Source organism: Mesoplodon densirostris, chromosome 3 (genome assembly GCF_025265405.1).
Source record: "Mesoplodon densirostris isolate mMesDen1 chromosome 3, mMesDen1 primary haplotype, whole genome shotgun sequence".
Taxonomy (NCBI): Eukaryota; Metazoa; Chordata; class Mammalia; order Artiodactyla; family Ziphiidae; genus Mesoplodon; species Mesoplodon densirostris.
In genome coordinates, this window is record NC_082663.1 from 71,825,601 (window position 1) to 71,839,471 (window position 13,871).

Genomic DNA, 13,871 nt, shown 5'->3' on the forward strand with positions numbered 1-13,871 from the left:
AAAACCAGGCAAGGATGTCACAAAGAAAGAAAACTACAGGCCAATATCACTGATGAACATAGATGCAAAAATCCTCAACAAAATACTAGCAAACAGAATCCAACAGCACATTAAAAGGATCATACACCATGATCAAGCGGGGTTTATTCCAGGAATGCAAGGATTCTTCAATATACGCAAATCAATCAATGTGATACACCATATTAACAAGTTGAAGGAGAAAAACCATATGATCATCTCAATAGATGCAGAGAAAGCTTTCGACAAAATTCAACACCCATTTATGATAAAAACCCTGCAGAAAGTAGGCATAGAGGGATCTTTCCTCAACATAATAAAGGCCATATATGACAAACCCACAGCCAACATTGTCCTCAATGGTGAAAAACTGAAACCATTTCCAATAAGATCAGGAACAAGACAAGGTTGCCCACTCTCACCACTCTTATTCAACATTGTTTTGGAAGTTTTAGCCACAGCAATCAGAGAAGAAAAGGAAATAAAAGGAATCCGAATTGGAAAAGAAGAAGTAAAGCTGTCACTCTTTGCAGATGATATGATACTATACATAGAGAATCCTAAAGATGCTACCGAAAAACTACTAGAGCTAATCAATGAATTTGGTAAAGTAGCAGGATACAAAATTAATGTACAGAAATCTCTGGCATTCCTGTACACTAATGATGAAAAATCTGAAAGTGAAATCAAGAAAACACTCCCATTTACCATCGCAACAAAAAGAATAAAATATCTAGGAATAAACCTACCTAAGGAGACAAAAGACCTGTATGCAGAAAATTATAAGACACTGATGAAAGAAATTAAAGATGATACAAATAGATGGAGAGATATACCATGCTCCTGGATTGGAAGAATCAATATTGTGAAAATGACTCTACTACCCAAAGCAATCTACAGATTCAATGCAATCCCTATCAAACTACCACTGGCATTTTTCACAGAACTAGAACAAAAAATTTCAAAATTTGTTTGGAAAAACAAAAGGCACCGAATAGCCAAAGCAATCTTGAGAACGAAAAACGGAGCTGGAGGAATCAGGCTCCCTGACTTCAGACTATACTACAAAGCTACAGTAATTAAGACAGTCTGGTACTGGCATAAAAACAGAAAGATAGATCAGTGGATCAGGATAGAAAGCCCAGAGATAAACCCACACACATATGGCCAACTTATCTTTGATAAAGGAGGCAGGAATGTACAGTGGAGAAAGGACAGCCTCTTCAATAAGTGGTGCTGGGAAAACTGGACAGGGACATGTAAAAGTTTGAGATTAGATCATTCCCTAACGCCATACACAAAAATAAGCTCAAAATGGATTAAAGACTTAAATGTAAGGCCAGAAACTATCAAACTCTTAGAGGAAAACATAGGTAGAACACTCTATGACATAAATCACAGCAAGATCCTTTTTGACCCACCTCCTAGAGAAATGGACATAAAAACAAAGATAAACAAATGGGACCTAATGAAACTTCAAAGCTTTTGCACAGCAAAGGAAACCATAAACAAGACCAAAAGACAACCCTCAGAATGGGAGAAAATATTTGCAAATGAAGCAACTGACAAAGGATTAATCTCCAAAATTTATAAGCAGCTCATGCAGCTCAATAGCAAAAAAACAAACAACCCAATCCAAAAATGGGCAGAAGACTTAAATAGGCATTTCTCCACAGAAGATATACAGACTGCCAACAAACACATGAAAGAATGCTCAACATCATTAATCATTAGAGAAATGCAAATCAAAACTACAATGAGATATCATCTCACACCAGTCAGAATGGCCATCATCAAAAAACCTAGAAACAATAAATGCTGGGGAGGGTGTGGAGAAAAGGGAACACTCTTGCACTGCTGGTGGGAATGTGAATTGGTACAGCCACTATGGAGAACAGTATGGAGGTTCCTTAAAAAACTAAAAATAGAACTACCATATGACCCAGCAATCCCACTACTAGGCATATACCCTGAGAAAACCATAATTCAAAAAGAGACATGTACCAAAATGTTCATTGCAGCTCTATTCACAATAGCCCGGAGCTGGAAACAACCTAAGTGTCCATCATTGGATGAATGGATAAAGAAGATGTGGCACATATATACAATGGAATATTACTCAGCCATAAAAAGAGACGAAACTGAGCTATTTGTAATGAGGTGGATAGACCTAGAGTCTGTCATACAGAGTGAAGTAAGTCAGAAAGAGAAAGACAAATACTGTATGCTAACACATATATACGGAATTTAAAAAAAAATGTCATGAAGAACCTAGGGGTAAAATGGGAACAAAGACACAGACTTACTTGAGAATGGACTTGAGGATATGGGGAGGGGGAAGGCTGAGCTGTGACAAAGCGAAAGAGAGGCATGGACATATATACACTACCAAACGTAAGGGAGATAGATAGTGGGAAGAAGCCGCAGAGCACAGGGAGATCAGCTCGGTGTTTTGTGACCGCATGTAAGGGTGGGATGGGGAGGGTTGGAGGGAGGGAGATGCATGAGGGAAGGGATGTGGGAACAGATGTATATGTATGACTGATTCACTTTGTTATAAAGCAGAAACTAATAAAAAAATTAAAAAAATACAAACACATGGAGGCTAAACAATACACTACTTAATAACGAAGTGATCACTGAAGAAATCAAAGAGGAAATTAAAAAATACCTAGAAACAAATGACAATGGAGACACGACGCCCCAAAACCTATGGGATGCAGCAAAAGCAGTTCTAAGAGGGAAGTTTATAGCAATACAATCCCACCTTAAGACACAGGAAACATCTCGAATAAACAACCTAACTTTGCACCTAAAGCAATTAGAGAAAGAAGAACAAAAACATCCCAAAGTTAGCAGAAGGAAAGAAATCATAAAAATCAGATCAGAAATAAATGAAAAAGAAATGAAGGAAACGATAGCAAAGATCAATAAAACTAAAAGCTGGTTCTTTGAGAAGATAAACAAAATTGATAAACCATTAGCCAGACTCATCAAGAAAAAAAGGGAGAAGACTCAAATCAATAGAATTAGAAATGAAAAAGGAGAAGTAACAACTGACACTGCAGAAATACAAAAGATCATGAGAGATTACTACAAGCAACTCTATGCCAATAAAGTGGACAACCTGGTAGAAATGGACAAATTCTTAGAAATGCAAAACCTGCCAAGACTGAATCAGGAAGAAATAGAAAATATGAACAGACCAATCACAAGCACTGAAATTGAAACTGTGATTAAAAGTCTTCCATCAAACAAAAGCCCAGGACCAGATGGCTTCACAGGTAAATTCTATCAAGCATTTAGAGAAGAGCTAACACCTATCCTTCTGAAACTCTTCCAAAATATAGCAGAGGGAGGAACACTCCCAAACTCATTCTACGAGGCCACCATCACCTTGATACCAAAACCAGACAAGGATGTCACAAAGAAAGAAAACTACAGGCCAATATCACTGATGAACATAGATGCAAAAATCCTCAACAAAATACTAGCAAACAGAATCCAACAGCACATTAAAAGGATCATACACCATGATCAAGTGGGGTTTATTCCAGGAATGCAAGGATTCTTCAATATATGCAAATCAATCAACGTGATACACCATATTAACAAATTGAAGGAGAAAAACCATATGATCATCTCAATAGATGCAGAGAAAGCTTTCGACAAAATTCAACACCCATTTATGATAAAAACCCTGCAGAAAGTAGGCATAGAGGGAACTTTCCTCAACATAATAAAGGCCATATATGACAAACCCACAGCCAGCATCGTCCTCAATGGTGAAAAACTGAAACCATTTCCACTAAGATCAGGAACAAGACAAGGTTGCCCACTCTCACCACTCTTATTCAACATAGTTTTGGAAGTTTTAGCCACAGCAATCAGAGAAGAAAAGGAAATAAAAGGAATCCAAATGGGAAAAGAAGAAGTAAAGCTGTCACTGTTTGCAGATGACATGATACTATACATAGAGAATCCTAAAGATGCTACCAGAAAACTACTAGAGTTAATCAATGAATTTGGCAAAGTTGCAGGATACAAAATTAATGCACAGAAATCTCTGGCATTCCTATATACTAATGATGAAAAATCTGAAAGTGAAATCAAGGAAACACTCCCATTTACCATTGCAACAAAAAGAATAATATATCTCGGAATAAACCTACCTAAGGAGACAAAAGACCTGTATAGAGAAAATTATAAGACACTGATGAAAGAAATTAAAGATGATACAAATAGATGGAGAGATGTACCATGTTCTTGGATTGGAAGAATCAACATTGTGAAAATGACTCTACTACCCAAAGCAATCTACAGATTCAATGCAATCCCTATCAAACTACCACTGGCATTTTTCACAGAACTATAACAAAAAATTTCACAATTTGTATGGAAACACAAAAGACCCCGAATATTCAAAGCAATCTTGAGAACGAAAAATGGAGCTGGAGGAATCAGGCTCCCTGACTTCGGACTATACTACAAAGCTACAGTAATTAAGACAGTATGGTACTGGCACAAAAACAGAAAGATAGATCAATGGAACAGGATAGAAAGCCCAGAGTTAAACCCACAGACATATGGTCACCTTATCTTTGATAAAGGAGGCAGGAATGTACAGTGGAGATAGTACAGTCTCTTCAATAAGTGGTGCTGGGAAAACTGGATAGGGACATGTAAAAGTATGAGATTAGATCACTCCCTAACACCATACACAAAAATAAGCTCAAAATGGATTAAAGACCTAAATGTAAGGCCAGACACTATCAAACTCTTAGAGGAAAACATAGGCAGAACACTCTATGACATAAATCAGCAAGATCATTTTTGACCCACCTCCTAGAGAAATGGAAATAAAGACAAAAATAAACACATGGGACCTAATGAAACTTCAAAGCTTTTGCACAGCAAAGGAAACCATAAACAAGACCAAAAGACAACCCTCAGAATGGGAGAAAATATTTGCAAATGAAGCAACTGACAAAGGATTAATCTCCAAAATTTATAAGCAGCTCATGCAGCTCAATAACAAAAAAACAAACAACCCAATCCAAAAATGGGCAGAAGACCTAAATAGACATTTCTCCACAGAAGATATACAGACTGCCAACAAACACATGAAGGGATGCTCAACATCTTTACTCATTAGAGAAATGCAAATCAAAACTACAATGGGATATCTTCTCACACCAGTCAGAATGGCCATCATCAAAAAATCTAGAAACAATAAATGCTGGAGAGGGTGTGGAAAAAAGGGAACACTCTTGCACTGCTGGTGGGAATGTGAATTGGTACAGCCGCTATGGAGAACGGTATGGAGGTTCCTTAAAAAACTACAAATAGAACTACCATATGACCCAGCAATCCCACTACTGGGCATATACCCTGAGAAAACCATAATTCAAAAAGAGACATGTACCAAAATGTTCATAGCAGCCCTATTTACAATAGCCCGGAGATGGAAACAACCTAAGTGTCCATCATTGGATGAATGGATAAAGAAGATGTGGCACATATATACAATGGAATATTACTCAGCCATAAAAAGAAATGAAATTGAGCTATTTGTAATGAGGTGGATAGACCTAGAGTCTGTCATACAGAGTGAAGTAAGTCAGAAAGAGAAAGACAAATACTGTATGCTAACACATATATATGGAATTTAAGAAAAAAAAATGTCATGAAGAACATAGGGGTAAGACAGGAATAAAGACACAGACCTACTAGAGAATGGACTTGAGGATATGGGGAGGGGGAAGGGTAAGCTGTGACAAAGTGAAAGAGCGGCATGGACATATATACACTACCAAACGTAAGGTAGATAGCTAGTGGGAAGCAGCCGCATAGCACAGGGAGATCAGCTCTGTTCTTTGTGACCGCCTGGAGGGGTGGGATAGGGAGGGTGGGAGGGAGACGCAAAAGGGAGGGGATATGGAAACATATGTATATGTATAACTGATTAAATTTGTTATAAAGCAAAAAATAAATAAAAAAATAAAAATAAAAATAAAAAAGATTCACTGAGGGCGAAGGATACCCACTTCACCCTTATACTTGACAGCTATTCTCAAATCCTTGGTATAAAACTGCAACGTGGTCAGGGCCACCCTAATCCTGGGCTGACAACAGGGCCGCTGCCATGGGCGAGGGGGGCATTCACTTACCTATAGCATCCTGTGGTAAACCTACAGGGTCGTTTTTTGGTCTGTCTACATAGAACTTTGAAGGATTTTTTTTGTAGTATTTGGTATTTTTTGTAGTATTGGCATTTTACAGTATAAAACTCACCAAGTTCAAATTCGATTTTAAAGCCACTCAAATCTTTTTTTAAATTGATGTCCATCTGTTCACGGCTATTTTCAGATGAAAACAGGACCATGATCTCCTCACTGACAGTGATTTTCCCAATCCCTGACTCTCGCTACAGTGCTCTAAATCCATGAAGATTTTAGTCAATTGTCTTCATAATCTGCCCTAGGATTTCTCAGTTTTGCTCTTAACATTTTTGCAATATATCAGTGGTCTTTTAACAGAAAGTATTTTAGAATAGGGAAGAGAAAAGTTAACTTTTTTGGACCCACACTTAAAGTCACACCCTCCCTAAAATTCCACACCTGCAACAATTAACAGACTGATTCTAATGCACTGAGGGGTGCAGCCTTTCTGTGCCACTGTCCTGAAGGGCTCTTGCAAATTCAGATTCAGCCATCTCTCCCAGCCTCCCATCCCATCACCTCAGCAACAGAAACCCTCGGATGCACCGGTCACTCCTCCGCAGCTTTGACAAGATCACATTCCCCATGGGTGGTCTGGCTTTTACAAGTGTTTGGGCACAAATACATTAATGTGGCCTTTTTAAAGCAGCTGATTCTTCTATGCTTCCATGGAAAAATCATCATGCCAGTGCTCTACTTTCTAAAATACTTTTCTTAAAATTGAGCTAATCCAAATACTGTACAATTTCGGATTGTTGTGGATTCCCGGATTCCCATTGCCCTTCCGCCATCCCATCAAAAGCTTATGCATTGTATTCATGTTTTCAGCTCTGCTGTCCTCGGAGCATCTCCATGCTTTGCTGCACTGCAACGATATTTAGTATCCTGTCAGTTCCCCCGTGGCAAGGAATGCAACCAAATTTTTTGCTACTTAATCGGAATAAACTGTGAGCACTGAGAAACCAGACACAGGAAGGACTGTTCCTGACTACGATATCAAAATGCTTTCTAAATAGGTAAAATTGCTTTGGCCTATTGATAAGCAAAAGGTGCCCTTACATTTTTATTCTAATTGAGGAAAAAAACAGTATTACAAGAATCAGCTTTGTATTGATATTTGCAAATGAAGTTAATTCAATGTAGATTAGACACTGGGCACTTTTTTCATATAACAGGTTGTTCAGAGTCCCAGAAAATATTAAAATATTTTCTCCGTGGTTGGAAGGAAACATTATTTGCAACAGCTGTAACCTGAAGGCAAAAATGCCTAATTCACTCGTAGATTATTAAAAAGCAGCAGGATGTACTCAAAATGAAAGGCCCTTAGTTCTTCAGATTGAGGTGACTAGTTAAGGAGAGAAACAGCAGGACTTTTCAAGGGTTCTTTTTGAGGTCTGAGTTCTAAGAAAGTTGCAAAGGCTTCTTAAATTTCCAGTGGCTCAGGAAAGAAGCTACCAAATTAAACTGATTGCTTTTAAAAGAAGGGAAAGAAGGGAGAGTGAATAGTGAATTATTCACAAGGGCCAATTAATGAAAATGTATGTGTGTATGTGTATGTGTGTGTGTGTGCATGTGTGTGTTTAAGTAGCTGATTTTCACAAAACACAAATAGGTGGGTCAACTCAAAAGGAAATCTAGAATGAAGGGCAAGTGGACATAAAAGTCCATTTTAGATACCAAGCCACCAACTCTTGAACTTCCAGTCTGTTATCAAAAAACAGCCCACCACCTCCTGTGTCATGGCTGTACATTTTTTTCAGGCTCGACCACCTTGTCCCGAGAGACATTCTTTTTTCCTCCTTGGTTCTGTCCAACTTCTATTTTACTCTTTTTTCTCTCCCCTGTAACCTCTGTCATTTTACAGCAGACTCTTGTTCTGTGCCATGACCTTGCCCGTGTTCTTTCAGGTCAGAGCTCCTTAACTTCTCCCTGACCCTGACTCTGGTTCTGGCTTCATTCTTGTCCTAGAACTGCTTGCCAAAGGGCCTCCTGACAGCTTTCTCTGAAGGTCGGGGGCAGTGTCAGCATGACTAAACAGCCCAATCAGTGCACATAAGCCCCTTGTTGACAGCATCTTCCCAGAGGTGGAAAGCTGAGTCAATTTTGAACTTGAAAATTTTGCATGGTTTCCAAACGTCCTGAATGTATTCTCCTGTTTCATGTGATTATCGCTTTGCAGCATGCTGCTGGCTACCTAAATCCCATGCAAATTGCTTGGAAGAGGTAGACTCAATGAAAAACACGCTCCCAAATGTACCATTAGAACCAAGGATTATTCCCTACAAATCTAGCTCTAAGAAATGAAAAAGGGCGGTTATTATTAGTTTTAGTATTAATCACAACTATTAACTGTTAATTTAGCCTAAATCATCTGCAAGGGAAATCTGTGCTGCTTGCTTGTTAGTTGAGTGGAGTGCATGATAATATTCTGTTGTGTGCTATGTGGCATACTCGGTTGCTAGGTTACCCAGAGCATCAGAAATTCAGGGAACAATGTACTTATATCTTTTTCAATTTTGAAAAATAAAATAGGTATTGACATAAAATACAGTGCGGCACTGAAGTAATTTTGTAGTGGAGAGATCAGAGGAAGGGGGCCTTTCATCTCGGTGACAGCAGTTTACTCCTCGTGGTGACTTACTGAGGGCAGTGGCAGGACAGCACAACAGGATGTCAATCTCTGGAAGAATGCCTGTGGTCCCTGTACCCCAGCAACTGTTTCTTGAGTCAGGCTCCCCAAAGCCATCCAGCAGCTGCTGTTCTGAGCTGTGTCAACTGGTCCTACAGAAACCCATGACAGGCCCAGTGATGTATGGGCCTGCAAGGGAACAGCCGAGCCTTTCATGTTCAGAACAAATATGACAGATCTGGCTAAATTCCTTAGCCGGCTGGGGCCATGCCGAGAGCTTTTTTTTTTTTTTTTTTTTTTAATGATTATTATTATTATCACCTTCCTACTCAGAGATAGTGTCATAATTTACAGTCAGGCATTGTGTGACCCAAATGATTGATGCCACTTGGATGTGAATTGGTAGAGTTAATAATGGTGTTTCAGTAGGGCCCAGCATGGGAGGAATCTCTCTCAGAAAGGCCGTCTTCACTTTGATATTCTGCTCAAGACAGAAAGGTGGACTTCTGGGAGCCAACACTCCATCATGCTCTACTTCTGAAAGCATCCCCTGGGCCCTAGTGAAAACTACGGATCGAGAAACCTCAAAAGCTCCTGTCTGTTCTTTCCAGAAGTACTTTTGATTTTGTTTAACCTTCAGCAGTGGATGTCACCACAGAAGACCCCTTGAGATGTGCAGCTTTAATTCTCTGATGAAACAAGAAGTGGCCTTGGAAGGTATGTATCAAGACTCCAGACAAGGAATCTGTCCCATACCCTGCAGCACTATTCAGTAGGAACTCTAACTAAAGTAGATCGCTTCCATGTTCTTTATTCAACATGACCTTGGACTAAATGCTAAGAGGGAGTCAACAATGATTAAGAGCTTTTAATCAGTTTACTTGTTATTTGTTTTAACAATGATTAAGATAATTTAAAGTGATTAAAACCAGTTGGAGCTGGTGTAGTAAATTTAAAGAAAGAAAAAGCAGAATGAAGGAGATTAGCATTCATTCACTGTGTGGTTGGTAACTTCAATGCAATTTTGCAAAACTCACAAAAATTGAAATGGAATCTAAGAGATGTTAAGTACCTTAGGATTCTAACCCAGATCTCTCTAATACTTTCCCTTGCTCTACATCTCAATGTAAAGATAGCAGTATGTGATGAGAATAATTCTTCAAAATCTGATACAAATTTCCATGAAAATTAAAGAAAGGAACTATTCCTTCTGAATGAGGCCCTCAGAGAAGTCTTCAAGGAAAGAATGGTGAAAATGTGGACCTTGAAGGATGAAAAAATTTCAACAGATGGAGAAGAGTGTATCTAGCCCCGTAAAGATCAAGTTTGAGCAATTTTTTTTCTGTTTGGAGAGTCACTACACCTCTGTTTTCAGCACTGCCAAAAAGGAGAACTACTCTTTAAAATGATTAAACTTGCACAGCTTGTGCCATTAAGTAGCAACATTCATTTTTCTCAAACACTGCAGTTCACCTGTCCCTCTGAAACACATTATTAAGCTATCACCATATAAACATCATTCATCCTGAATTTCCTTTTTAACTTTATACCTACCTCCAGTAATACCTTTCCTCCAAAAGCCCTGAAGCACTTTAAAAACAGATGATATTATTACTATTTTACTGGCAATGACACTGAATCGTATCCACAGTGTCTAACATTCTCTGTCCTTGGAATTATCAACATGTACTAGTGATAAAGATTATTCTTTATGAACAGAAAAAACACAAGTGCAGTGAGCCTTCCTAAGTAAAGAAACAAGGCAAAATTGATTTACAAATACACAGTAGGTGGGCAATAAATAGTGAATAAAATCAAGTCGAACAATATATCAACATACTCAAAAGCAACTTAGCTGAGGGTCCTACAGCTTTCAATTCTGAATCTATTAATGTTGTCAGTTTTCAATAGCCCTCCATAGCCAACCCAGGAAAGCCCAAATGCATCAGCTTGGCATTAAGGTCCCTCTATAATTTGACCCTAATCTGGACCTACATTTTCCAGAGTCTATATCCTGTGTGATTCTGGGTGAGTAGACCACAAGAGAAAGTTTCATGGGATTTGGAAGCCAAAAGTGAAACAGGAGTCATTATGTTCTGAAAGCCAGTCACTATAGGGTTACCAGGCTCCATTGCCATTCACACAGTGATGCTAAATCTACTGGATCACCTTCTTGCTTTCTGCAGGGCACTCATGTCATCAAGGTTACAGGTGGTGGTAGATGCAGCTTCTAATGCAGCATCTGTCTTTGCTCTCTCCCTCTTTATGTCCAGCTTCTCTTCCCAACTGCCAGTCCCACTGACCCGTGGGCCCACCCCCAGGAGCAGAGTAACAACCTTCCATAGACTCCTTCCCCAGCTCCCAAAATTGTGTGTAGTCACCTCCCTGCAATATACCCTGTATTTCCTATCACTCTTAGTGTGTCTTCTTCCCTGATCAATCCCAAACAAATACATTAACTGTATACACTAACTATCTTTATATCCCACTCCTGCTTTCACACACCATACCTCAAAGAGAATTCACCATCCTGTTTCATTCCATTACTTTCCCCTAGGATGCCATTCCTTGTTTCCCTACTTTTGAGGTAATAATAATAGCCAACATTTAACATAAAACTTACTGTGTGATAGAAACTGTTCCAAGTACTTTAGAGAAAAAATGGCCACAGGATATTGCAGGCCTATTTCTGCAGGATAAGGGCCAGGCCTAGAAATGACTTACATCTCTTCTATTCACATCCTATCACATCCTAAGCCAGTCACATGGGTCCATTCTAACCACCAGGGAGCCTGCAGCATGTAGAGGAGTACATGGTGATTGTTAAACATTGACAGCCTCCACCATGCTCATCCTTCAACTTTCATTCTCCTCCATGAATACTGCCTTCTAAGCAGAATGAACCTCTATCTCCTCAATATCCAAAGAACTGTGTTTACAAATGTATTTTATCAAATTAAAAAAAGAAAGAACCTGAACATTTTTAAGTCAATTTATCATGCCACCATAGAATGAAAAACAGTACTCTTTTAGTTTTGGTGGGAATGTAAATTAATGTAGAAAACAGTATGGAGATTACTCAAAAAACTAAAATTAGAACTATCACAAAATCCAGCAATTCCTCTCCTGGGTATACATCCAGAAAATAATGAAAACACTAATTCAAAAAGATACATGCACCCCAGTATTCATAACATTATTTACAATAGCCAAGATATGGAAGTAACCTAAGTGTCCATCAACAGATAAGAGAGTTAAGAAGATGTGGTATATATATATATATATATATATACATATATATATATACATACACAGATATACACAATGGAATATTACTCAGCCATAAAAAGAATGAAATTTTGCCATTTGGAACAACATGGATGGATGAAACGATGGTATTATGCTTAGTAAAATAAGTCAGAGAAAGACAAATACTGTATGATATCACTTATATGTGGAATCTAAACAATAAAACATGGCTAGTGAATATAACAATAAAGAAGCAGACTCACAGATATAGAGGACAAACTAGTGGGGAGAGGAAAGGGAGGAGGGGCGAGATGGGGATAGAGGATTAAGAGGTACAACTACTATGTATAAAATAGGTAAGCTACAAGGATATATTGTACAGAATACGAACTATAGCCAAATTTTATAATTATAAATGGAGTATAATCTAAAAAAATTTTTAATCACTATGTTATACACCTGAAACTAATATAATATTGTAAATCAACTATACCTCAATAAAAAGAAAAAAGAAAAAGTAAAACAATACTCTTTGTCCCAGTTCTTCAAGAACCCTCCATACCCCTGCTCCTTTCTAGGCTGTCCTGTAGACTTGCTACTCTGTTGTCATCCCAGTTACTCCTTCTTTTTCTTTCCTGTGTGGAATCCATGTGTCCTACTTCCCATGTCTTTTTCTATTTTAGCTATGCCTTCATTTTGATAAAGCAAGTCATAAGTGGCTTCTACAGATGGGTGCTTTGGAAACAAATATTCTGAGATCTTATATGCAAAATGTGTTTGGTCTGCTGGGTACTTAATTTTAATTTATAGTTTGAATGGATATAGACTTCCAAGCTTCCTTTGTTGCTACTAAGAGCTTGATGTCATAATTCTTGATCCTTTCTATGTGAACTACTTTTCCTCTACTGCCTTTTAAAGACTCTTCTTTATATTCTTCTTGTCCCAAAATTTCCCAGTAATGTATGTGGGTGTGAATCCTTTGTCAGCCCTCATTCTGGGCACTCATTGGGCTCTTTCAATAAGGAAATGTATGTCTTTTAGCTGTGGGAAATTTTCTCATATGATTTTTTTGTTCAATTTTTCCTATTCTCTTTCTGGAAACTTTATGAGTAAGACATTAGCATTTCTGGTTTGGTTTTCTAATGTTCTTATCTTTTCTCACGTTTGGTCCATTTCTTTGTTTTTTTCTTCCACTTTATGAAAAATGGGTTTAACTTCCAAACTTTTTGTCCAGTTTTTTTTGGTTTATTTGTTTGGGGGATTTTTTGATGATTTGTTTGTTTGTTGGTTGGTTGGCTATCTTAAGTTTAATTTCCAAGTTATTTTTTTGTTTTCCAATTGTTTTTTTTGGAACAACAACTTGTTCTTGATTCGCAGATACATTATGTTCTTTCAGCTTTCTGAGGATTTTGTTAATGGCTTTGAGAGTGGGGGAAGGTTGCATTTCTTCTGTTTTCTGTCATATCTGTATTTTCCTCTGAGTTCTTTTTGGATCGCTCTCTCTCTCTTTTCCTCCGCCTTTCTTGTTGGAGGCTATACTCAGATATCTGCTGTGTTGTTGCCCATTCACATTTAAGAGTGAAACATTAAAAAGTTGTTTGAAAACTGTGTAAAGTGGAATTTGGCAATTGGTGGGTTTCACTGTTGGCTAGAGACACGGCCCTTTAAATGAGTGGTTTAGATCAGTCTCTATGAACAAATACAGACAGACATTCTATGATATTTCAGAACCCCCAGAGAAAATTTTCCACTCT